Source organism: Protopterus annectens, chromosome 5.part0 (assembly GCF_019279795.1).
Source record: "Protopterus annectens isolate FY-2018-M chromosome 5.part0, PAN1.0, whole genome shotgun sequence".
Classification (NCBI taxonomy): Eukaryota; Metazoa; Chordata; order Ceratodontiformes; family Protopteridae; genus Protopterus; species Protopterus annectens.
In genome coordinates, this window is record NC_056735.1 from 1,446,964,376 (window position 1) to 1,446,989,256 (window position 24,881).

General features: G+C 41.9%; 1 protein-coding gene across 2 annotated transcripts in view; it reads left to right on the forward strand.

Moving 5' to 3' along the window:
* The window catches only part of TPP2 (tripeptidyl peptidase 2), a 2,672,548-nt gene that overhangs the window by 2,268,309 nt on the left and 379,358 nt on the right, over positions 1-24,881 (forward strand). The gene's annotated exons all lie outside the window — the stretch shown is intronic.

Sequence of the window (24,881 nt, forward strand, 5' to 3'; positions counted from 1 at the left end):
ATGCAAAAAGTTTTGAAAGAGAAATTGTTTGAATTCAATAAAATAAAAAAAATGTGTAACATCAGAATGTTGGCACACAATGTCAGGAGGATACATTTCCATAAAAACAAGATATTTGAATAAGGTGAGAGACAAAAAAATATATAAGAAGTGGAAAAGGGGTTGAACTATAACTGAAGGCTAAAATAAACAAGCTAGACAGACAAATTAAACATAGTGAGAGGCAAGATAAAAAAAATGAAAATTTATATGAAGATATAGACCATAATAGGAAAGCATTTTATATACATTATACTTAAGATGTGGAAGGAATAAAGACGTACAAATTGATAAGCTGTGTGTAGATCTTAAAATTTATTCTCAAAAAAACAGAGAAACTAGTGGTCTTAAAACTTCGTTGATCAGCTTAGTCACAATAATTTCAAAAAATCATGAAACACAGATAATGTTTCAAAGCAACAAGCCTTTATTCATCACAAATAAGTGATCCTTAGTAACAAAAAATGAGAAATATTTTAACAGTGTTAAACATATCAGCTTTTCTATACTTCTTTCTATGTGGATTTTTTATGTATAGGTTATGCTTTTCTTAATACCTCATCTTGGAATGTGGATTGCAGTGTTTTCCTTAACTAGGATTTAGTTTCATTTTAATCAGTAGTAGTGTCTGGGGGTGGGCACTTGCTGTTCTAAAATGCTCTTTTACAGCCCTGTTTATATTGCTTGCCATGAACAGGCTGGTTTAATATTAAACAATACATATATTTTCCACACCTACTTCTAAGTATATAAAAGCTGATATGTTTAACATTGTTAAAACATTTCTCATTTTTTGTTACTGAGGATCACTTGTCTGTGACAAGTAAATGGGTTTCATGATTTTTGGAAATTATTGTGACTGAGCTCATCAGTGATGTTTTAAGACCTCTAGTTTCTAATATTTTTTATTTTTTTTCTCTCAACGCTCTTGGTGGTGAGGTTGGAACTAGACGGATTCTTGTGCTTGTTCATTTTTCACAGTCAGAGTGTCCCACAGGGGTCTGCTTTAGGCCCGTACTTGTTTACATTGCATCATTCAATCTATCATTTTCATCTGAGGTGTCCTACAGTCTGTATGCAGATGTCTTGAAATTGCGTAAACTGATTACATGTTACAGATAGGGCATGTCTGCAAAAGAACTTTGACTAAATTGATCATTTGGGCCCAGGAGAATAATATGACTGATAAATATATCAAAAACCAAGCACATGAGATATGGGAGACATAAATTGAAAGGTAAATATTTAATAAAGAACACAGTGATTGAAGCTGTAGATTCCTTTAAGGACCAGGGTATATGGGTAGGGCTAGCTCTGAGTTTATTAAATCTTGTCAACCAATTGGTTTATGATAGTTATAGAGCTATAGGCTGTATAAAAAGATTTATAAAGTCTAGGAAATCAGAAATGATGAAGTCATTGTTGGTTAGTTACATTAGACCCAAACTTGAGTATGGAACATAGCTCTCTACTGTCCAGATTTTCACAGAAATCCAGATTTTTGCATCATATTTTTGGTCTCCGCCTTTACTAAATAATGATAGCCATTTAAGTTTCAGACTTGATACCATTGAGGAAAATGCATTTTAACACAAATTCTGTTATTCTAGCAACTTTATGGGAGCAATATTTAACATCTGTCCCTATTCCCCCCCCCCCCCCCCCATCATTATTTTTGGCTTTGTCCAAATTTCTTGTGCAAATAGGTTGAGAGTTATGGTATGGAATATTTATGGAAACCTTATAAGAAAACAAACATGAGTAAGCTGGAAAGAGTACAGCAGAAATATACAAAGGGTATCCGTGGACGTGAACATTTACATTATTATAAAAGATTAAAACATCTGAATTTGTACAGTGTCCTATTGTATAGAGCATTTAGAAACAATTACCTTGGGAATATTTGGGGTTATCAAAAGGTAGCAGTGAATCTTCAGACAACCTATCTAGAAGACCCTATAGGAATGAGAAGCATACTAAATGGTTCTCTGAGAGAGCAGCTGATACATGGCACTAGCAAATTGCATTAAAGCAAGCAGTATTTCAGATATTTTTATGAACAGCCTAGACATTTATTATGGGAACAACTGTTTTGGTATATTGGCAGGCTAGAAGGGCATTACTGCCCCTGCATTAAATAATTCTATGTTTGTATATCATCGGGGCCTGATACTGACTCAACATTTACTTTCCTAAGTACTTCAGCCAGTTCACTAACAAGAATTTATTTTTCAAATTCTTCCTTGACTCATTCTGGATTTTTTTTTTTACTTTTCATTTTTTCTTATTATCCTTCTTTTTACTCTTATATGTATTTTCCGCATGCTATACTAAAGTACTCCTAATATAATCTTGTGTTCTTTTTACCTTTCCGTTTACATTTCCCTCATAATAGCATAGTACAGTTGTGTAAAATCTTACCATAACATTAGATGTCCTCCTTATCACTGTTGTAGTATTCATAATGTGGGATCTCATGCCAAGGATAGCCCAACATCAATCCAGTGCATCAAAGCCTTTACATCTTCCTTGTATTGTATGTCAGTTGTATGCTCCCAGCGTATGTGTAGAGTATGAAAGTTACATACAAACACTCCATACCCAGAGCTGAACGCAAAAGGAGAAGTAGAGCTACCCCAGGAGAAAGGACATCAAGCATATTGAGAGGGAAAAAGAAACAGAAGAAAGAGTCAAAGACCCCTCAGCCAGCAGAGTTCCCAACACAAGAAAGAAAAAGCAAGCAGGAGGGAGGAATTAATTACTGCAACAGTGAAAAGAAGGACATCAACTGTTATGGTAAGATTTTACACAAGTGTACTATGTCTTTCTATATCACTGCTGCAGTCTGCATAACATTTGGGAGATTATCAGGGTTACTGAAAAAGAAGGGAAAGGGGAAGGCACAGAGCAGCCCTTTAAAAACCCAGGACAGAGAACACTGGCAAAGCCTTGCCTGGCTCTGGAAATGACATCTAGGTTGTAATGTTTGGTAACAGTGTGGATATAAGATGAAGTGGCAGCTTCAAGGTTGAATCTAGTATTGAAAATGTTGAAGAAAGCTGTGAAAGAGACCATTGCCCACATAGATCGAGTCCTAATTGAAGCAGAACGATGTTTTCCATGAAAGGAAATACAAAAAGAAATGGCCTTAGAAATCCACAAGAAGATGGTTTGCTTAGAAACTGCCAAATCCAATGTCTTGGTATGAAATTAAAAAGCTCCATAGATTTTTGAGTAGCCTTGGTCTTTTCCAAGTAATGCCTGAGCTATCTATGAAGATCCATGGTGTGAAGAACCTTCTCATAGTCAGATTGCAGAGAAGGAAAAAATTGAAGGAAGCTGGATAATCTGATTGAGAAAACTCATTGACTATGCTGGGTTATAGATGGATTACTCCTCAGACATGCACTGTCCCTATGAAAAGTCAAAAAGACAGGAATAGCCATCACAGCCTGATGTTCAGAAACTCTCTTGGATAAAGTAGGGGCAACCAATAAAACAGTCTTCCAGGTGCAGTGTTGCAAAGAAGAAAAAGCGGTGGGCTGAAAAGGAACCGGACTCAGTTTTTCAAGGACAGAATTGAGGTCCCAAGAGAGAGAAATGGGTTTTCTTGGAGGTCTGATATGAAGGATGCCTTTAAAGAATTGTTTGACCTCAACACAAGGGGCCAAAATTACTGACTAGTTAGCTTTAACAGATGAATATGCTAAGCCAGCATGGGGCACTTCACTTAAGTAAGAAAGGAAAGGACCAAAGAGATCCCCACTGAAAAGGGATTCTGGTGATGATTGAGACGCCAGACAGAAAATCTTTTTCATTTGGCCATGTAGAATTTTCTGGTAGTGAGCTTTCTGACCTTCTGCAGAACCCCAAGCATGTCCTCAGAAAAGTAGTTTCTAAATGGGATCAAAATCCTGTCACCCAAAATGTCAGTTGAAGAGTGGACAAGTGCAAGAGAATGGGACCCCTTGTCTTGTGTTAGAAGATCCATCCGGTGATGTAACTTGTGATGACTGCCCCTGGCTAGGTGAAAGAGCAGGGGGAACCAGTGCTGTCTGGGCCAAAAGGAAGTCAGCAGGGAGTTTCTTGTGGAGTCCTTCCTGATCTTGTGCAGGACCATGGGAAGAAGAGGAGGGTAAGCATAGAGGAACGTCCCCTTCCAAGAAAAGGACATGGTATCTACCTTCCAAGTCAGAGGATTTGGGAATCTGGAACAAAAAGGAATTAGTTACATGTTCAGAAGGGAGGCAAAAAGATCCACTTGAGGAATATTCTACTGATGTACTATGCCCAGAAGCACCTCTCTGTCTAGCATCCATTCATGAGGTTGTGTCTTGGCCTGCTCAGGGAGTCTGCACTAAGTTGTGTACTGAAGGGATGTAGACCTGATGGTGGATACCCAAATCACAAACCTGAAGGGCTAATCTGCAAAGAGGATAAGACCTTGTGCCCCCTTGTTTGTCGATGTACCACATGACTGTGGTGTTGCCTGTAATGACCTGTAAATGGCCTGGAGACCAAAGAGAAATAAAGCCCTGAAGAACAAGAATGAGCGTGCTCATTTCTTTTATGTTGATGAGGTCTGACCTCTGATTAAGAAGCCATAAGCCCTGAACCCTCAGATTGTTGGAAGAGGCTGCCACCCCTGATTGACAGCATCTATGTATAGCTCCTGACTAGAGGCACAAGCTTGAAAAGGCAGTTTCTTATTGAGGGAGATCTGCTGACTCTATCAGTGCAATGTGAGTTTGAGACAAGGAAGTAAGGAAACTATAAACTCCAGAGGGTGACAATGCTGGAGCCAAACCATCTTTAATTACCATTGAAATTTCCTCATGTGAAGCTTGGCAAAGGGCAACGTGGGAATGGTAGATGCTATGAACCCCAGGATTCTGATAAATTGCCCTGCAGAAATGAGAGAAAGGGGAAACAGACTGTAATGTAGTTTATCAGAGACAGAACCTTGGAAGAATGGAGAGAAATGAACATTGGAATTGTCTGAATTCTGCAATCTAGAAAATTGTGGTCTTGAGAAAGAAGTCAGTTTGGATTTTTTGAGCTTGATGATGAATCCCAGACTGCACAGAAGGAGCATGGTGAAGTTCACATCCTGCAAAAGCCTGGACTGGGTGGGAGGCTGAAGACGCAGGTCATCCAGATATGGGAATATCTGAATTTCCTTGGGTGGGAGGCTGAAGAAGCAGGTCATCCAGATATGGGAATATCTGAATTTCCTGAAGCCTGCAAAAGGCTGTGAGAGGGGCCAGACATTTGGCGAACACCCTTGGGGCCATAGAAAGGACAAAGGGCAAAGCAGAAAATTGAAAATAAGAGGCAGAAATGTGGAAAAGTAAAAACTTCCTGAACAGAGGGTAAGTGGTAATATGAAGTGCAATTGTTCTATTCTAAGTGAGCGTGATATGGTCTTTTGATTAATGCTGTTAGGGATTTCATGATAGACTTTGGCCAATGTTTTAAAGTGTTGCTTCACCTAATTCTACTGCTGCTAACTGCTCCTTTTTCCACTGTCTGTGTCTCCTTACATTCTTATTCCCTCTCGCTTACTTAATCCTACTACTGCTAACCACTCTTTTTCTGCTGTGTCTATCCCCTGCCTTCTTATCCCTCTCTGTGCTTACTTATCCCTGCCTAACTCGCATGCTACAATCTATTTCCCAGACATTGCCAAACTGACAGACTGCAACTGATTTTACTGCATCCACTGAACTGTTGTCTGATGCTCTGCTTGGGCCACAGTACTCCTTTGAATCTCACTTCTTCCCACCCTTGTTAGTCCTGCATTCTATCACCACAGTATCTCTCTGACTTGTATTTACCAGCATCTCCACTGGCACTAATAGCTTGTGCTTGTTTTATTTTCCAAAATCTCTATTGGCACATATATTCTGCACTCTTCCCATAAATGTGCACTAGCTGCCTTGCACTATTCATATCCTAACCCCTCTCCCTTTTTCTATTGCTCCCAACTGTTGTTTTGTAGACCTGTCTGAGGGATAAGAACAGGACATGCTGGGGGGATAGATTCCTGTCCCAGAGACTTCCCATGCTCTGGAAAAGGCTACCCATCTATGGCAAGCAAAGTTCTTCATTAGCACTCTTCAAGAAAAATCTTGAGTGGATGGGAAATAGGAAATACACCCCGGGGATCACTTCTGTGTCTCTGCTCGACAGTGGCACAGGAAAATAACTTTCTTGGGTGATGTAAGCCAGGGAACCTTGTTGGCTAGGCTTACGTAGGCCCTTGGGCTGATAGCCTAGTACCTACCTACTAATGTTGCAGACTCTTTAGTCCCCCATCACATACTTCCAAGTTGTTAGCACTGCTTCCACCCTGTTCCTTCAGGCTCACATCAGCTATTGTCTTTTTATTCTTTTTCAGCCACTACAGTCAGAAACAAGTTGCTGCTCCCCCTACCCACAACTTGAATAATCAGCCTAACGTGAACAACTCCTTCAATCTTTTGGGGAACGATTCCAGGCTTCTTCCATATCACTAATCACTAAACGAGATGGAAACCTCCCTCTTCACCAATGTATGTGCAGACAAATGTTATGGTAGCCCCTAGTCTGGCTGCTATTTGCAATTAGGATTGATCTATTACTGAGCAGTCAACTGCTGTGGTTAAGGTGAACAGTCCAAGTCATGGACTCAGCTAGGGCTTGCACACATGCAGTAGGGCTCCTGAGGGCATTCATCTCCCCACCTCCCCTTTCCTTCCTACCTCTGGACCGCTGATTAGCTTTTTAGCCTCCCCTTCCCCCTCTTTGCCCACTAGATGACACCATAAGCATGAAGTATAACAGCTCACCCACATAGCGCACTTCTGCACTATTTTTTTGCCAAGACTCCCTTTCCCTGTCCCTATCCCAATAGTTTTTTCTCTGTTACTTACCTCATCTGTCACTAGTGCCTGCTCTAACCTCTGATTATTAGGGCTCAGGTGCCTGAACTCCCCTAGCTCTACTCCCCCTATCTCCCTAATCCTGTAACCCTCTCACTCCACACTAGCAAACCTTCCTGCAAAAGTAGAAAAAGAAAAAAGAAAATGTGGATGTTCATCATGTTACACTGCTGTAGTCATTACACTTGGGTTATCCTGCCGTCAGGCGGTCCCGCAGTCGGCCAGAGTTCCAAAGTCTTGGTCCGGCGTATGTTGCTGTCGCTTCCTCCCTGACGTCAGTGCACCAGGGGTATATAAGATGCATCCGACGCCATTTTCTTCAGTCTTTCTTGCCGCGCGGTGCCCGAAGCAGAAGCAGTTCGCAAGTGCCGGTCGGCCGACTCCTGAGATTTTCGAAATCGAATTTCAGATCCGAAGCCTTCAATAAAGCTAAGTACCCCATTAGGGAAACTTTTTTCTTGCCTCAGACCGATGTCAGAAAAAGTTAATAATTGTATTTCTTGTGGGAAGCAAATACCTCATAAGGACTTCCACTCTTACTGTATTCCATGCCTAGGCCCTGATCACGACGTCACTAGTTATCGGTTTTGTGCTAGATTTAACAAACGCACTATAAAAAGACGTTTTGATTTTGCTTTGCACTACTTTGGCCGAAGGTTTAATTATACCATGCCGTCGGATCAACAGACGACCTCAATACCGAAAAAACGCAAAGACAAGGATAAAGACAGGCATCCGAGGTCCAAAACGACGACGAAACCTCTTCTAGGCCAGTCAACGGTTCTCAGTGAGGCACTTTCACAGCCCATGACACCTGCTTCCTCAGAGCCACAGGCCGCTTCCAACTCCCACGTGGAGACAACTAGGCCTCTGGAAACTCAAGGTATTGGGCCTACGGAAACAAATCCCTCAGATGGGTCCAGAGCCGTTGAGCAGGCATCGGCTTCTGGGGGTGTTTTCAGACCTTCACAACTTACCATTAAAGACAAAGAAACAAGTACAGCATTCTCCTGGACAGTCCTCCATGACTAAGAAGCAGATGCTTAAAATGGCCGAAGACCTCATTACTCTAATCAGGGGTTCCCATCCCCCTCCTGAGAAAAGGCCTAGGCAGGATACAGACTATGATTCCTCTGATCAGGTTTCCATTTCCTCTGATTCCTCTTCAGACCAGGGATACTGTCTACCCCCCCCCCCATGAGGACTCTGATGCTGAAGAATCTATCCCTTCAGCCTCTCCTCCTGAGGATTATTCTTTTGGGGAAACTTTACATACCATGAGGGAGCATTTCCATTGGAAAAGTCAGGATTGCTAAGAATCCAAGAAAAGGCTCAGGGATTTCCTTTTATTACCACAGCACAGGCCGTTGGCTATTCCGCCTGTGCTAGACATTGTGGATGATGTGTTCTGACTCTCACAAGTTTCTTTACAAAAACCCTTCTGCTGATCCAGAAACTATTTCCCAGGGTCCAAAAGGGGTTAAGGCTTCCATTGCAAAAAATCCAGTCCCCTCTGACAGAGATTCCAGAGCTTTGGATAGATGGGGGAAGAAAGTATACACTTCTGCAACTTTAGCAGTAAGAGCTTTAAATTGCCAGTTTCACATGCTTAAGTACCAACAATATTTAATGGCTCAGTTAAAACAGAAAATGCTTTCAAGCTCAGAAGCTCCTGATTATAATGAAATGCAGGATTTATTGCATGCAGTTGAACACGTGGGAAAACATACTCTGCAATGTGGTTTTGATTCTTTAGAGGCCTCTTGTAGAGCCGCAGTTACAGATTCTGTGATTCGAAGACATGCTTGGTTAAAAGAACAGAGTTTACCTGATCATGTTAAGGCAAAATTATTGGATGCTCCTTTACAGCATGATACCTTGTTTGGTGTTAAGGCAGAAGAGGTGTTAAAGAAAATGGAGGATAAAGCTAAATCTATGCAAACAGTCAAGGATTTCTTGCAGGTACAGCCACCTCGGTTTAGCAGAAATTGGCCAGCAAAGAATTGGTCCTTTCCAGTGTCAGACTGGCCACAGAGAGGCAGATACAGACGCCCAAGAGGCAGATCTCAACCCCAAGGCTCAAACAGACAACGACAGTGGGGCACCTCAACCCCAAAAGGAGGTGAGGACAAGTCTCAACCTTACAGGAAACTGTCACAATGACTTTCTCCTTCGTACGCCAAGCACGTCCCTTTTGGAAGCCCCCTTTTTTCTCAAAACTGGCAAACAATCACCCAAGACAAATGGGTTCTGAATATTGTGTCTCAAGGTTACAGGTTCCACTTTCATACTTTACTAAGACTAAAAGGAATGCCAGGCCTGCCACAAAATCAATGGGCAGAGGCACAAAAACAAATTTCAGCCCTCATGGACATGAGAGCTATTCAAAAAGTACCACAACAGGAATAAGGACAAGGATTTTACTCAAGACTCTTCCCGGTCCCCAGAAAGGGCAAGGCCTGGAGGCCCATACTAGACCTTTCAATTCTGAATACTTATCTGGATATTCCAAAATTCAAAATGTTAACATTAAAGCAGCTTCTACCCATCTGGGCAAGAAGGCTTGGCTTGTTACTCTGGACCTCAGAGGCATACCTGCATGTCCCTATCAGACAAAATTGCAGAAGATACCTCAGATTCAAAGCTGGTACAATGCACTACCAATTCTCTGCACTGCCCTTTGGCTTATCTACTGTGCCCAGGGTCTTCACAAAGAGCCTGGCACCAGTAATTGCATTTTGCAGACAAAGAGGAATTCAAATATATCCATACCTGGACGACTGCCTCATACAAGCAGAGACAAAGGACATTCTTCTACAGCATCTGTTGTTTGTAAAAAGGTTGCTACTTTCTCTAGGGCACACAGTAAATGAAAAGAAGTCAAAACTAGTGCCCTCGCAACAGATTATATTCCTGGCTGCCAGCTTAAATACAATGGCCCAGATGGCTTACCTCACGCCAGACAAACAAGTTCAACTAACTCAATATTTTCAATTACTGGCAAAAAAGTCCCATCTCCTTGCAAGAAAAATTCTGCAGGCCCTGGGATTCATGGCATCCTGCATTCTACTAATACCATATGCCAGACTGCATATGAGGAAATTACAATGGTACCTAAAAAGTGTTTGGACTCAACACTCTCACAGTTTAGAAGCAGTAATACCAATGATTCCCTGCCTACAACAGGAGTTTTGATGGTGGGCACAGGCATGTCACCTAAACAAGGGCCAGCCTTTTACCCAATCCACAGCCAGGCAAACTCTTAACAACAGATGCTTCGGATTACGCCTGGGGAGCACACATGGCAGGAAAATGCATTCAGGGCAAGTGGACCCCAGACCAGATGCATCTTCACATCAATCAAAAAGAGATGTTGGCTGTTCAAAATGCCCTAACAGCTTTCAAGGACCTTCTGCATCCAGGACAATTATTGCTAAAGACAGACAACACCACAGTAATGTGGTACATAAATAAGCAAGGGGGCACTCATTCTTATCCCCTATGCAGGCAAGCCATGACCTTGTGGAACACAGCTCTAACGTATTAAGTTCACCTGTAAGCACAATTCCTGCCAGGAAAGAAAAATACTCTGACAGATGATCTAAGCAGAAATATCATGGACCCTCACAAATGGAAATTGAATCCACAAATCTTCATCATGGTAACGCAAAAATGGGGATGCCCAGACATAGATCTTTTTGCCTCCCCACTGAATTGCCAGCTACAAAAATTCTGCACAAGGACTTATCACAAACAAGCATGGAAAGTGGAAGCTCTCTTGTTCAGCAGGAAAAACCTAAAAGTTAATGCCTTCCCGACACTGCCTCTCCTTTCAAAGGTACTCCTAAAAGCCAGACAAGAAAAAACACAGATGAGATCCTGATTGCTCCAGACTGGCCACGCCAGCACTGGTACACTATCTTAAGGAACTTGGCTCAAGGACCACCATGGACTTTGCCTCAAATTCCAAACCTTCTGACTCAACAAAACAATCCGATATTGCATGGTCAGCTCAAAACCCTAAACCTAGCTGCATGGCAGATACGTTAGCCAAACAGGCAACACCTCTCTCTAAAGCTGTTATGGATGTCATTTTGGAGGCCAGGAGGCCTAGCACCAGGAAAACATACTCAGAAAAATGGAAGAGATTCTGCGCCTGGAACCAGGCTCAAAACCTTGACCCTCTTGTTCCAAACATTCCTCAGATTTTACAATACTTAACTGAGATGCTGGACAGAGGCCTATCCTTCTCATCAATTAAGATCCACGCCTCTGCCATTTCAGCACATTACAACACGGATCCTCCTTTATTCTCTCATCCCTTGCTATAGCAGTACCTTAGAGGGGCTAAAAACATAAGACCACCCCGGAGATTACCAACACCGACTTGGGACCTCAATTTCATTTTGGAATAACTGACCCTACCACCTTTTGAGCCAGCCATCACAGCCGATCTAAAATTTTTATCATGGAAAACAGCTCTGCTCCTGGCAGTAACTTCAGCATGAAGAGTCTCAGAGCTACAGGCATTAATGGCAGTGGAACCTTTTATAATTTTTCATCAGGACAGGGTTTCTTTAAGGACAAACCCTACCTTTATGCCAAAGGTGATATCTAGTGTGGCTCTTAACCAAACCATCCATTTGCCAACTTTTTATCCAAACCCCCAGAATAAAGGGGAGAAACTTCTGCATTCTTTGGACATACACAGGCAGCTATGCTTCTACTTGGACAAAACAAAAGCTTATAGGAAAACTGAGCAACTGTTTGTAGCATGCTGCAGGATCACAGGGCAAGGCTATCTCAAAGCAGACTATATCCAAATGGATAGGACACTGTATTTTTTACTGCTACACACAGCATGGAAAATCAGTCCCAAATACCATTAGGCCACATTCCACCAGGGCAACAGCCACTTCAACAGCCTTTCTCAGAGGAGTACCTACCAAGGAAATTTTGGAGGCTGCAACTTTGAGATAAGTGCACACCTTTACCAAGCATTATCATCTGCCTCTTTACTCCAAATCCCGATCAGGATTTGCCACTGCAGTTCAGCAGGGCCTCATAGCCAATCCTAACTCTTTATAGACCAGCCACCCAACCTTAACTTTGGGATTCTACCCAAGTGTAATGACTGCAGCAGTATAACACGATGAACATAGTACAGTTTTGTACCTACCATAAATGTAGATGTTAGAGTGCTCACACTGCTGCAGTCCAGGTTACCCTCTCTCCATCCCCTCTGAACTAGCTGGACTTATCTATACCTTTCTATCCTATACAACCTTTGTGGCGTATTTGCTTGTAACTGAAGGTATTGTTTTATTTTATATGTATATCTTTTATTAGCAATATGTATTGCCTACATATTGGGGGCACCTGACATCTTGGGCAAGAAAAACTAAAGAAAATTGCGTCTGATGCATCTTGTATACCCCTGGCACACTGATGTCAGGGAGGAAGTGACAGCAACCGACGCGGGACAAGGACTTTGGAACTCTGGCTGACTGCGGGACCACCTGATGGCAGGATAACCCAAGTGTAATGACTGCAGCAGTGTGAACACTCGAACATCTACATTTATGGTAGGTACAAAACTGTACTTTTTACTGGTTGTTTTTAGCATACTTTCCTGCAGACTAGCATACTTCCTGCAAAAGACAAACCATTCATTTACTGATTGTTTTATTTCTTGTGCCTTCCACTTGCCTCATTCTGCTGAGGCAACCCGCTCCATTTCTTGTGCCTTCCACTTACCTCATTCTGCTGAGCCAACCCGCTCCATTCCTCTACCCTACCCCCATTCCCACCCACCCCATCATCATTTGCTTTATTCTTTAGCCTTGCACACCACTCCCCCTAGAGCCTCACCTCTCTTTTCCACTTCATCCAATCACTTTCCTACTTCATCTCCACCCTGCTCCACTTAACATGACCACCTAAACTCTACTCAGCCTCAACTTCACTTGAACACACTCTTAACACCTTGTACTTCCATGCTTACTCCTTATACATACAGCTTACTTTCTACCCCATCTTCCTCACACATACAGTCATTACCTCACCCTTCCTCACTGCACCATGACATCCCACTCCCTCCTAGCACTACTAACTACTTCCACCCTAACTCTCATACAACCTCTCTCCTTATAACTTTCCCCTCAAACCCAACTTCCACTCACCCACCACTATCTATCCCCCAGTCTTTCCTCAAGTTCCTCATTCTTTCTTGAATTTACAACTTTCCACTCTGTCCAAAACTTTATCTCCAAACACAACACTTAGCACATTAAAACCAAACCTCCCAATCGGTCAAATGGTTTGGCAGAACATGCAGTTCAAAGTGCAAAACAGTTATTAGAGAAGTCGAAATGAGATAATAGCAAGGTTTTTCTGAATCTCAGAAATATTCCTCATGATAAACATTTTTTGTTCATCTGCACAATGGCGTTTGTCGAGACAGATCAGAACCACACTACTAATCAGTAGCTATCTGTTGGTTCCCTCTGCTAAGAACAACAAAGCAGTGAGAGCTCAACTCATGAAAAGACATTTGTCCCAGAAGTCCTATTATGATAAGTCCAGCAAAATGCTCAAGCCATTATGAGAAGGGGCGATAGTGAGGATGCAGACATCCAGAGGTTTTGATCGGATTGGAGTCATGAAAAGTGTATGTCCAGAGCCAAAATCGTACACTGTGGAATCACAAGGAGTTGAATTTAGGCAGAATCAGAAACATTTGGTACTGGTGTCTGAGCCTGTATTGCAACATCTTGCCTGTAAAACAGACTCTAGATCTCAGAGTGAGTTATTCAGTGTTCCAGTTCCAGAGGACATTCTAGCAAATATCCCTGTTCCTGAGAAGGTTCCTGAAACTGATTCTTCACTAATGACTTTCCCTGGTGCTAAACCCAGTCCTAATTGCTATATCACTAGAACAGGTCACTTTTCCAGATCACGTTCCAGATACACAGCAACTTGGACAAGAACATTGTTTATTTCTCAGTGTCTGTATAATTGCATGTCTTTTTCAGATGTCATTTTATTGTGGGCAGTTCACTAAAGAGGGCAGAATGTAGATCAGTATGTATGTATACCTTTAAGAAGTTTTCCTTCGGCTTGCACATGTATAAACACTGAACACGTGCAAGCTAGACTGCCATTTTATAGAGAGCTGTCGAGATGTAAGCATGCATGTTTGTAGTGGTCTGTCAGTTTATCAGTTCAGTTAGATTTTATGTTGCTGCTATCCATCCTGATGTGTTTCTATATAATAAAGCATGTAAACTCACTACCCTACCTGTTCATCTTAAATCATAACATAGGGCGAGTCATGGGGGGGGGGGGAGGTGAAATCTTAATTTCTCTGCAGGCTTGCTTTCATGGCATGGGAGTTTGTGGTTCAGCATCATGTGACTCTTCAAGCAGTTTATATTCCCTCAGGTCAAAATTATGTGCAGACACACTGAGCAGGTCCTTGTCTCAATCCCATGAATGGATGCTTCACAGGGATGTGTTTCTGGACATTGTCCTTAAGTGTGGTACTTCCCAAATGGGCAACTTTCATAATTTTGTGTCAGTCCGAAAACCTCTGGTTTGGAAGGTAGACACACTCTGGAAGTGAATGTTTCTGTATGCATCCCCACCTCATTCCAAGAGTTCTGTTCAAGATTCAACAGGACAAACCCAAAATCTTGCTGGTGACTCCCATTTGGCCAAGACAGCATCGGTTCCCTCTTTTTCTGCATTTAGTCAGGGGCAGTCTTCACTATTTACCTCACACGGTGGACCTACTCACACACGACAAAGGATCTCTAATCCATCCCCACCTGTCCATCTTCAACTGACTCTGTGGGTGATAGGATTTTGATTCCTTATAGACACTTTTTTCTGAGGATGTGCCTAGGGTCCTGCAGCAGCCCAGGAAACCACTAGGAAATCCTACATGTCCAAATGGAAGAGGTTTTCTTTCACGTAACCTGGATCCAATTTCTGTGGATGTTCCTGTGGTTCTTATTTGTATGAATTGCTCAATGCTGGGTTGACTTTTTCCTGTCAAGTCACACTTATTAGCAATGTCTGCTTATTTGCCTTTATTTCCTCCTTTAGCTTCTAGGTTTGAGGCAAAACAATTTCTAAAACACTTCCTGCACATTACACAGCCCAGGACACCTGTTCCTCCTCTCTGAGATATTAATTTTGTTTGGAAAAATTGACTCAGGCTCCCTTTGAGCCTGTGGTTTCAGCTTCCTTGCAACATTGCTCTTGGAAGACTGTTTTTGTTGGCCCTTACTTCAGCCAGATGGGTGTCTGAGCTTCAAGCCCTTATGGCTTGTCCTCCGTTTTTGGATTTAAATAAGGACAGGGTGTCCTTGTGTCCTAATCCTTCTTTTATGCCTATAGTGGTGAATGAGTTGTCACTTAATCAGTCTATTCATTTACCAACTTTTTTCCCTACTCCACAATCTCCTTGCGAGAAGGTACTACACACTTTGGACATGCATAGACAACTCAGAGTTTCTTTGACTAAGATGAAGGCTTTCAGGAAATCTGATCAGCTTTTTTGTTTCTTTAAATCCCAGGTCTTTGGGTTTGGCTGTTTCCAAGTAGACTATTTCTTCTTGAATTTCAAAAACAATTTCTTTTTGTTATGTTTGCCATGATAAACTTCCTTTTTTCTGTTAAGACTCACTCTGCTAGAGCTGTGGCTTCCTCTGGTGCCTTTTTCAAGGGGTTGGACACTAACTCCATTCTTGAGGCAGCTACCTGGATGTCACTGCATACTTATACCAAACACTGCAGGTTGGATGGGATTTCCATAGCTAGAGCTGGTTTTGGTCGGGCCATCCTTCATTGTTTTCTAGAGATCACTACATTTCCTTTCTCCTCCCAAGTTTCTTCCTGAGCTTTGGTATTCTCCCTCATATAAGAACACTGCAATAGTAGAATAGAAGGACCTAGTATAGTTGTGTAAAATCTTACCTTAAAGATAGAGGTCCTTCTCTTCACTGTTGCAGTATTCAATCCCTCCCCCTACCTCCGGTCCTTTCTCTCTTTTAGATTTACTGTTAACGTCTTTTCTTTTCCTTGGACTGTCATTCCTAGTGGGGCATTCAGTTCTGAGGATGGTATGTCTGGACATCACTTTTATGCCCTACATACACGAGGAGCATATGTGCGACATACTGCATACCGTAGGTAGTAAAAGGCTTTGGTATACTGGCCAGATGTCGGACTGCCCTGGTGGGGAATCCCTCGTGTTAAGAATACTGCAATAGTGAAGAGAATGACATCTATTGTTATGGCAAGATTTTATGCAATATACTTTCCAATTGTGTCTCTTGTAGCATAGCTATTTGCACTCTGCATTTCTTAATGTAGTTCACTGCTCTTCTTTTTTATATATACCTGTGACCATCCATTTACAGAAATAATATAGAAGGTGTTTCCATTATAATAAGAAGTTATTATTCCCACCTGTTATGTATAACAGATTTCTTTTTTAAAGTCTAGTTTCAGCTTTGTGATGTTCTTCATTCCACATTGCTGCAGTCCTAACTATTGGGTAGTCCGCTGTCCAGTCAGCCCGAATACCAAAGTATATGGCTGACGTCGGTCAGGGCGCATTAGACTGGCGTCAGTACGTCAGGGTACTAATGCGCATGACCGACGTCATATCCTCAGTCTTTTTTGCCGCATGGTCCGATGCAGAAGCAATTTTGCGAGTGCAGGTTGGCGTTCTGAAAAGTTTCTGAAGTCAGAGTTTCAGACCGAATCAAAGTTGGCTAAGTACCCCGTTGGGGAATATTTTGGTTTTTTCTTGCCTCAGTATTTAACCGGATGTCAGAAAAAGTGAATAACTGTATTTCTTGTGGGAAACAGATACCTCATAGGGATTACCATACTTTGTGTATACCTTGTTTAGGGCCTGAGCACGACGTTGTTGGATGCGCTCTTGTGCTAGATTTAACAAACGCACTATTAAGAGAAGGTTAGACTGTGCCAGGTTAGTGTTTGGGAAGCGTTGTAATTATAAAATGCCGTCGGATGCTCCGGCGCGCTTCAGCCAAAAGCGCAAGGACAAAGCAGCAAAGCCTAGAGTGGAAGAACCGACAGTCCCAGGCGTCGGTTCTTTAGAAGGCTCAGTGGAGCCGGAGGTTCTGCCAGGAGTTTCTTTGGAGTCTCAGGGAGAGACTTTACTGTTACAGGATGTATCCTCTCAGGAAGTAGGCCGGGCTGAGGGGGCTTCTCAGGTGGCTGTTCTTCCCTCCCTTCCTAAGGTGGTTAGAGCCTCCCCTTCTGTTTCCAAGGCTTCCTTGAGAGGCAGGCCAAGTTTAGCTTCAGTGGGGGTTTCTCCTAGTGCTTCAGGGTCTTTACCTAAGAAACATATGCTTAAAATGGCAGAGGATTTGATTACTATGATTAGAGGTTCTATGCCCCCTCCTGATAAGAGGCCTAGGGTGGAACCTGAGTTTGAGAGTTTTGAACAATGTTCGGAGGCTTCTGAGTCTTCGGCTGAAGACTTGCAGGAGTTTCCTCCTTATTCTGATTCTGATGTGGATGATTCTACTCCTTCAGCTTCTCCTCCTGAGGATTTTTCATTTTCAGAGACTCTGCATTCCATGAGGGAGCATTTTAAATGGGAAGGTCAAGATTTCTCTGATTCCAGAAAGAGACTTAGGGAATTCTTGTTTTTACCCCAGCATAGGCCTTTAGCTATACCTCCTGTTCTGAATGTGGTGGAAGATGTTTTTGCAGAGGCTTCCCTGAATCCTGATTCTCTGCCTCCTGCCCCAGTTAAACCGGATAGGTACTATAGGGTGCCTGAAGCTCATAAGTATCTTTTTAAGAGTCCTAGGGCTGACCCGGAAACTGTCTCTCAGGGGCCTAAAGGTGTGAAGGCCTCTGTTGTTAAAAATCCTGTTCCTCCTGATAAAGAGGCAAGGGCTTTGGATAGATGGGGAAAGAAAGTGTATACTTCTTCCACTTTAGCCATGAGGGCGTTGAATTGTCAGTTTCACATGTTAAAATATCAGAATTATCTCCTTTCACAATTGAAATCTAAGGTGGATGCTCTGGCAGAAGGTATTGAGTGTAAAGAGTTGCAGGATTTAGTTCATGTGTCTGAACAGGTGGGTAAACATTCCTTGCAGTGTGGTTTTGATGCTGTGCAGGCCTCCTCGAGGGTGGCTGCCACTGGTTCTGTTCTTCGTAGGCACGCCTGGTTGAGAGATCAGAATTTAGCTGAGCATGTTAAAACACGGATTTTGGATGCTCCTTTACAGTCTGATGTGTTGTTTGGTTCGCCTGTGGAAGCAGTTTTAAAGAAAATGGAGGACAAGGCTAAGTCTATGCAGACTGTTAAGGATTTTTTGCAGGTGCAGCCTCCAAGTTTAGTAGAAATTGGCCTACTAAGGGATGGACTTATCCTGCTTATGATTCCCAGTCTAGGGGTAGGTCTAGACGTGGTAGGGGCAGAGCTCAAGGTTCTTTTAGGCCTAGGACAGGGAGTTCCCCTGCTCAGACTTCTGGTGAGGGCAGGGGTCAGTCATTCGTAAGCAGACCCAATGACCTGCCTTTTCAGCTGCCAGTACATTCTCGCCTGGCAGCACCTTTGGGAGGAAGGCTGTCTCTTTTCAAAGAAAATTGGGATTTAATTACCCAAGACAGATGGGTTCTGGATATCATTCACCACGGTTACAGGTTTTATTTCCATACCTTGCCTCCTTTCAAAGGCATGCCAGACATTCCTCCTCTACAAAGAACAGAGGCTCACAAGCAAATTTCTCTGTTGCTCAAATAGGGGCCATTCAGCCAGTTCCTGTGCCAGAAAGGGGCCTAGGATTTTATTCTCGCCTGTTCCTAGTACCAAAGAAGGGGAACACGTGGAGACCAATTTTGGATTTATCTATCCTCAACACTTATCTGGACATTCCCAAGTTCAAAATGTTGACGTTACAACAGCTTTTACCTCTGCTGGGCAAAGATCACTGGATGGTAACTTTAGATCTCAAGGAAGCTTACCTTCATGTGCCTATAAGACTAAGTTGCAGGAAGTATCTGCGTTTTCGAGCTGGAAATTCTCATTATCAGTTCTCTGCATTGCCCTTTGGCTTATCTACTGCCCAGAGTATTCACAAAGGTTCTGGCTCCAGTGATAGCTTACTTCAGGCTACAAGGAATTCAAATCTATCCTTACTTGGACGACTGCCTGATTCTGGCTCAAGAAAAGGAAGACCTTCTACAGCATTTGGAATATGTCATAGCAGTGCTAAGATGCCTAGGGTATTCTGTGAACGAAATAAAGTCCAGTCTAGTACCCTCTCAAGACATGTGCTTTCTGGGTGTGAGACTGAATACAGCAGCCCAGATGGCCTTTTTAACCCCGGACAAACAAAAGAATCTTTCCAGTTACTTCCATCTACTATCTCTTCAGTCCGGGCTGACTGCAAGGACAGTCCTTCAAGCCTTAGGGTTCATGGCATCTTGTATTCTGGTGCTTCCCAATGCCAAACTGCATATGAGGAAGCTGCAATGGTATCTCAAAATGTATGGACACAGCACTGCCAGGATTTGGACACTCATTCAAATAATACCTTGCATTCAAAAGGAATTTTTGTGGTGGGCTCAGGAATGTCACCTAAACAAGGGACTCTCTGTGACCCGGCCAGAGGCGAGTCAGATTCTAACGACAGATGCCTCAGACATTGCTTGGGGAGCTCATCTAAATGGAAAGTGGATACAAGACAAGTGGCCTGCCAGACTACAGCATCTACATATCAACATGAAAGAGATGTTAGCAGTCCAGTTTGCATTAATGGCTTTCAAGGAATTACTTCTTCCAGGACAGGTGTTGATTCTAACAGACAACACAACTGTCATGTGGTACATCAACAAACAAGGGGGAACACATTCTTACCCATTGTGCAGGCAAGCAATGATTTTATGGGAGACTGCGCTCAGCTTGCAACTAACTCTTCAGGCAAGGTTTCTGCCGGGAGCACAGAACTCCTTAGCAGATGTGTTAAGCAGACAAATCATGGATCCCCACGAGTGGAAACTGGATCTTCATGTATTTCAAAAATTGTCAGTGTCATGGGGAACTCCAGACATAGATCTGTTCGCTTCTCCACTAAACCACCAGCTGCCAAAGTTTTGCACAAAGAGGTTTCATCACACAGCTTGGAAAGTGGATGCTCTTTCTTTCAGTTGGAAAAATCTTCATGTGTATGCTTTTCCACCTCTGCCTCTTCTCCCAAAGGTGCTTCTAAAGGTCAGACAAGACAAGCCAAGGATGATTTTAATAGCTCCAGATTGGCCTCGGCAGCACTGGTACCCATTACTGAGGAGTCTGGTAAGGAAGCCTCCATGGCCTTTACCCTTGATTCCACACCTGTTGTCTCAGAGGGACAGTCACCTGCTCAATGTCAAGCTTCACTCTCTTCATCTAACAGCCTGGCATATTCTGTTTTGAAAGACAGCAGGTCTCAACTTCCTCAACAAGTTTTAAATGTGATTATGGAAGCCAGAAGACCTAGTACAAGGAAAGTGTACGCAGAAAAATGGAAGAGATTTTTATTTTGGAGTGCAGCAAACAATTTGGAGATTTCTGAGCCTAATTTGAGTGTGGCTCTTCAATATCTTACTGAGTTATTGGACAAAGGTTTGTCTTTCTCTTCCATTAAGATTCATGCTGCAGCAATTTCAGCTCACTATGATTGTGACCCACCATTGTTTTCGCATCCTTTGTTCAAGCAATTTCTTAGGGGGCAAAGAATATAAGACCCCCACGTAGAGCTCCTACTCCTGCTTGGGATCTCAATTTTGTGTTGGAGAAACTTACTCTACAACCTTTTGAGCCTGTGGCTACTGCTGAATTGAAATACTTGTCATGGAAGACTGCTTTTTTGTTGGCCATTACTTCTGCAAGAAGGGTTTCTGAGTTGCAGGCCCTTATGGCGGTAGAGCCTTTTTTGATTTTTCATAAGGACAGGGTATCTTTACGTACTAATCCTTCCTTTATGCCTAAGGTGGTTTCTAGTCTGGCTTTAAACCAAACTATTCATTTGCCTACTTTTTATGCAGATCCCCAAAATAAAGGGGAAAAGATTTTGCACACTTTAGATGTACACAGGCAATTGCGTTATTATTTGAGCAGGACTAAGGATTTTAGGCAGTCTCAGCAGTTGTTTGTTTCTTTTGCTTTGAGTTCGCAGGGCAAGCCTGTGTCAAAACAAACTATTTCTAGGTGGATTGGGTTTTGCATTGCATTTTGTTATTCCCATCATGGCAAGGAGATTCCAGCTGGGATTAGGCCTCATTCCACTAGGGCTACTGCCACTTCAACAGCATTTCTAAGGGGTGGCAACTAAGGATATTTTGGAGGCAGCTACTTGGAGTTCAGTGCATACTTTCTCTAAGCATTATCACCTTCCTCTCTACTCTAAGTCTAGGGCTGGTTTTGCCACAGCTATTTTGCAAGGCATGTTGTCAGTTCCTGCTTCCTTATGATTTGCCAGCCTCCCTTACCTCTGCTTTGGGATTCTACCCAATAGTTAGGACTGCAGCAATGTGGAATGAAGAACATAGTACAGTTTTGTACCTACCATAAATGTAGATGTTCGAGGATCCACATTGCTGCAGTCAATTTACCCTCCCTCCTTCCCCTCTGTGTTTAGGGGTGGTTGTGTAGGTGAGGTTATATTCTGGTAATTTTGTATATATTGTACATATTTTTGGTGCAGGTATGTTTGGAATTTTTGGTTTTGGCCTTATCTTTTCAGGGTCTTCTGACATCTGGGGCAAGAAAAGACTGAGGATATGACGTCGGTCATGCGCATTAGTACCCTGACGTACTGACGTCAGTCTAATGCGCCCTGACCGACGTCAGCCATATACTTTGGTATTCGGGCCGACTGGACAGCGGACTACCCAATAGTTAGGACTGCAGCAATGTGGATCCTCGAACATCTACATTTATGGTAGGTACAAAACTGTACTTTATATGCATACATTAATGTTTGGAAGGTTGATCTTGTATATTTATTGACATGTCTAAAGCCTTTGACACCGTATCCCACCACCTTCTACTAAATAAACTATCTTCCTATGGCCTTAGTATACCCTCACTAACTTGGTTCTACAGCTATCTTTCCAGCCATCAACAAGCTACAAAGTGGGAAACTCTCTTTCCCCCCTACTCCCCATCTCTGTGGGTATACCCCAAGGTTCTAGTCTAGGTCCACTTCTCTTCATCATATTCATGAACAACCTCAGTACAGCAACTCAACATGCCTCCATAGTACAGTATGCGGATGATGCTACCCTTATCTGCTCTGCCCCCTCACCTCAAAGAACTCCATCTAAAAATAGTCTTCTTTTCAGGACATTGAAACCTACATCTCCCAATCAAATCATTTTAAATCCCAACAAAACCAAAATCATAGTTTTTAGTACCAAAAAACAAATGAATTCCTAGTTATCACTATCAGTCACCTCTGCAAATGGTACCGAAATTACCCCCACTAACCACACAAAACTTTTAGGTGTCACCATAGACGACAACCTCAAATTTGACATACATTTTGCCCAACCAATCAAAAAAGTCCATGTCAAACTTGGTACCCTATACAGAGCCAAATCATTCCTAACTCCCAATGCCAGACTAGCCACTGCTCACGCACACACCTTCTATCTACCCTTCTCTATGGCTCTCTCATATTTACAAACTCTTGAAAATCTGACCTCAACAATCTAGAATCCTGTTACTGTAAAATTGCTAAATTTGCCATTAATCACCCATCCAGACCCCACCACTGCTCAGCTCTTTCAATATTAAACTGACTAGTGCTCCCCCACCTTCTGTCTCTCAATAAACTATCCTTAGCCCACAAAATAATCTACCACCCCAACAACTGCTCTGCCATCTCCTGTTTAGTTCAACCTAATACTAATAGCAGATCCCTCAGATCTTCCAGCAAACTCCTACTAAAAGTATCCAGCTCCCACAAACAACATGGTGACTCCCTCTATTCACACAAAATTAGCAAACTCTGGAACACCCTTCCAGACACAATAACAAAAAATCCTGTATATAACGAGTTCAAATCACTCCTAAAGGAACACCTCACTAGTCACTGGCTGTGCTTCTGCCTCTCCCCAGGTTAATCTACTTCCCCACCTGACCTTTTTAACTCTATTTTGCAAACTTTAACTTATATCTACTTTTTTACTGTTGTACAGTCCTACTGATTGTATTATATTTACTGCTACTGGATTTGTCTCTGCAAATGTAATTGTATAGTTCTACTAATTGTATTATATTATATTTTCTACTACTTGTTGGTATTATACTACTGTGGAGTCTTTCCCCTGGGTCTGCACTAATTAAAAGGACCTTGATTTTGAATTTTTTTTTTTTTTTTTTTTTTTTTTTTTTTACTGTTTCTGGATGCTGTATGTTACTATGTTTTTGTTTTGTCATATATTACTGTGGAGCTTTTCTCTCCGGGTTTCCAATGAAAACAGGCCTCTGACCCAGTCAGACATACCCGGTCAACAAATGTAATAAATAAATAAATACTGCTGTTTCTTTTCATATCCATTTGAACCTATGTCATATCTTACAAGTGTTTTTTATAATAAAAACCCTCAAAAAAAATTACTCACAGAACACACTCAGAACCTATTACCTTAATGCAAACACACAAAGTGACGTACATCTTTAAATAATGAAGTTTAATCCTCCTATTAGGAACAATTGTCCCAGATTGACAGCTACACTCACAGGCTGTCCATGCTAAGATGCATGATGCAGCCTGTGCTTCTGCTTACACTAAGTTCTTCTGTTTTTGTCTTATCTTTATTCTTCTTACAGATGTAAAAAGCAACTTGAATGTTTTCAGAAAGCATTATCTCTTAGCTATTGAAAAAAAAAAGTATTCTGTTTTTATTGCCTTTATCAGTTTGTCTGTATAGAAACATGAGAACCAGATACACAGCTGGCTTTAGCTACAAGTTTCTCATGTCACAATGCGAATATTTATTTGCTAAAGGAAAACTTTTCATTAGTTTCCATGTTCTTTTATTTATTTGCTATCACTTAAAACTTGTTGGATCAAGCTAAGAGCTTTAATCCAGTCATTCTCCTGTATAAAAGTAAGAAAAAGCATATTAATTTTATATGTATCATGCTTTTTTGTCCGGGCTTTATTCTCTTCCTACATTGCAGTGCCAACATTTCTTAAAACTCAACAAGAAGAAAGAAAGAGAAAAAAATGGCACCTATTTACTTTTGTATGCCTGTTAAACCCAAAAATAACTGAAGAAGCTTTAGTGTATAACATGCAGTATATGTCATATTTTATAGAAATACTTTAAGGAACAGAAATTGTTTTACTTACAGTTATCTCTTTCTTTCTTCTGCTTTCCTTAATGTCTTCCAAACATTAATGACATGAAGTGGGGTGTATGCTATGGAGTCCCCTACATGTTTAACAGAGTAAAAAACAAAAAGTCTTAACATTTCCAGGTTTTCTTGTTCGCCATATTTCACAAATGTGATGAATGCTTTGTAATCCCATATTTATTCATTCATTTCCGAATTTCTGATTTTCTTCCTGTTGATCTCCATCTCCCAGCTGCAGTCTCTGGTTTATTCCAAAAAACTCTTGGTTCTAGTCAACCCTGTGCTTTTTTCTGTGTCTCAATCATTTTCCTTTGGAATACTGGAAAATGTTCACTGGTGTAGTCTCTCTATGAGCTTTATTGTCAGAAGAATGAAAGCAGAATCCCCTTCTGTTTTATAACTCACTTTTTGTTGATAAAACTTTTATATTTCCTCCTTAGCATGTTCTGCACTAATAAATCACTTTAACCCTCCAGGAAAGAATTTTCTGAAGACAGCTGAAATATAGCAGC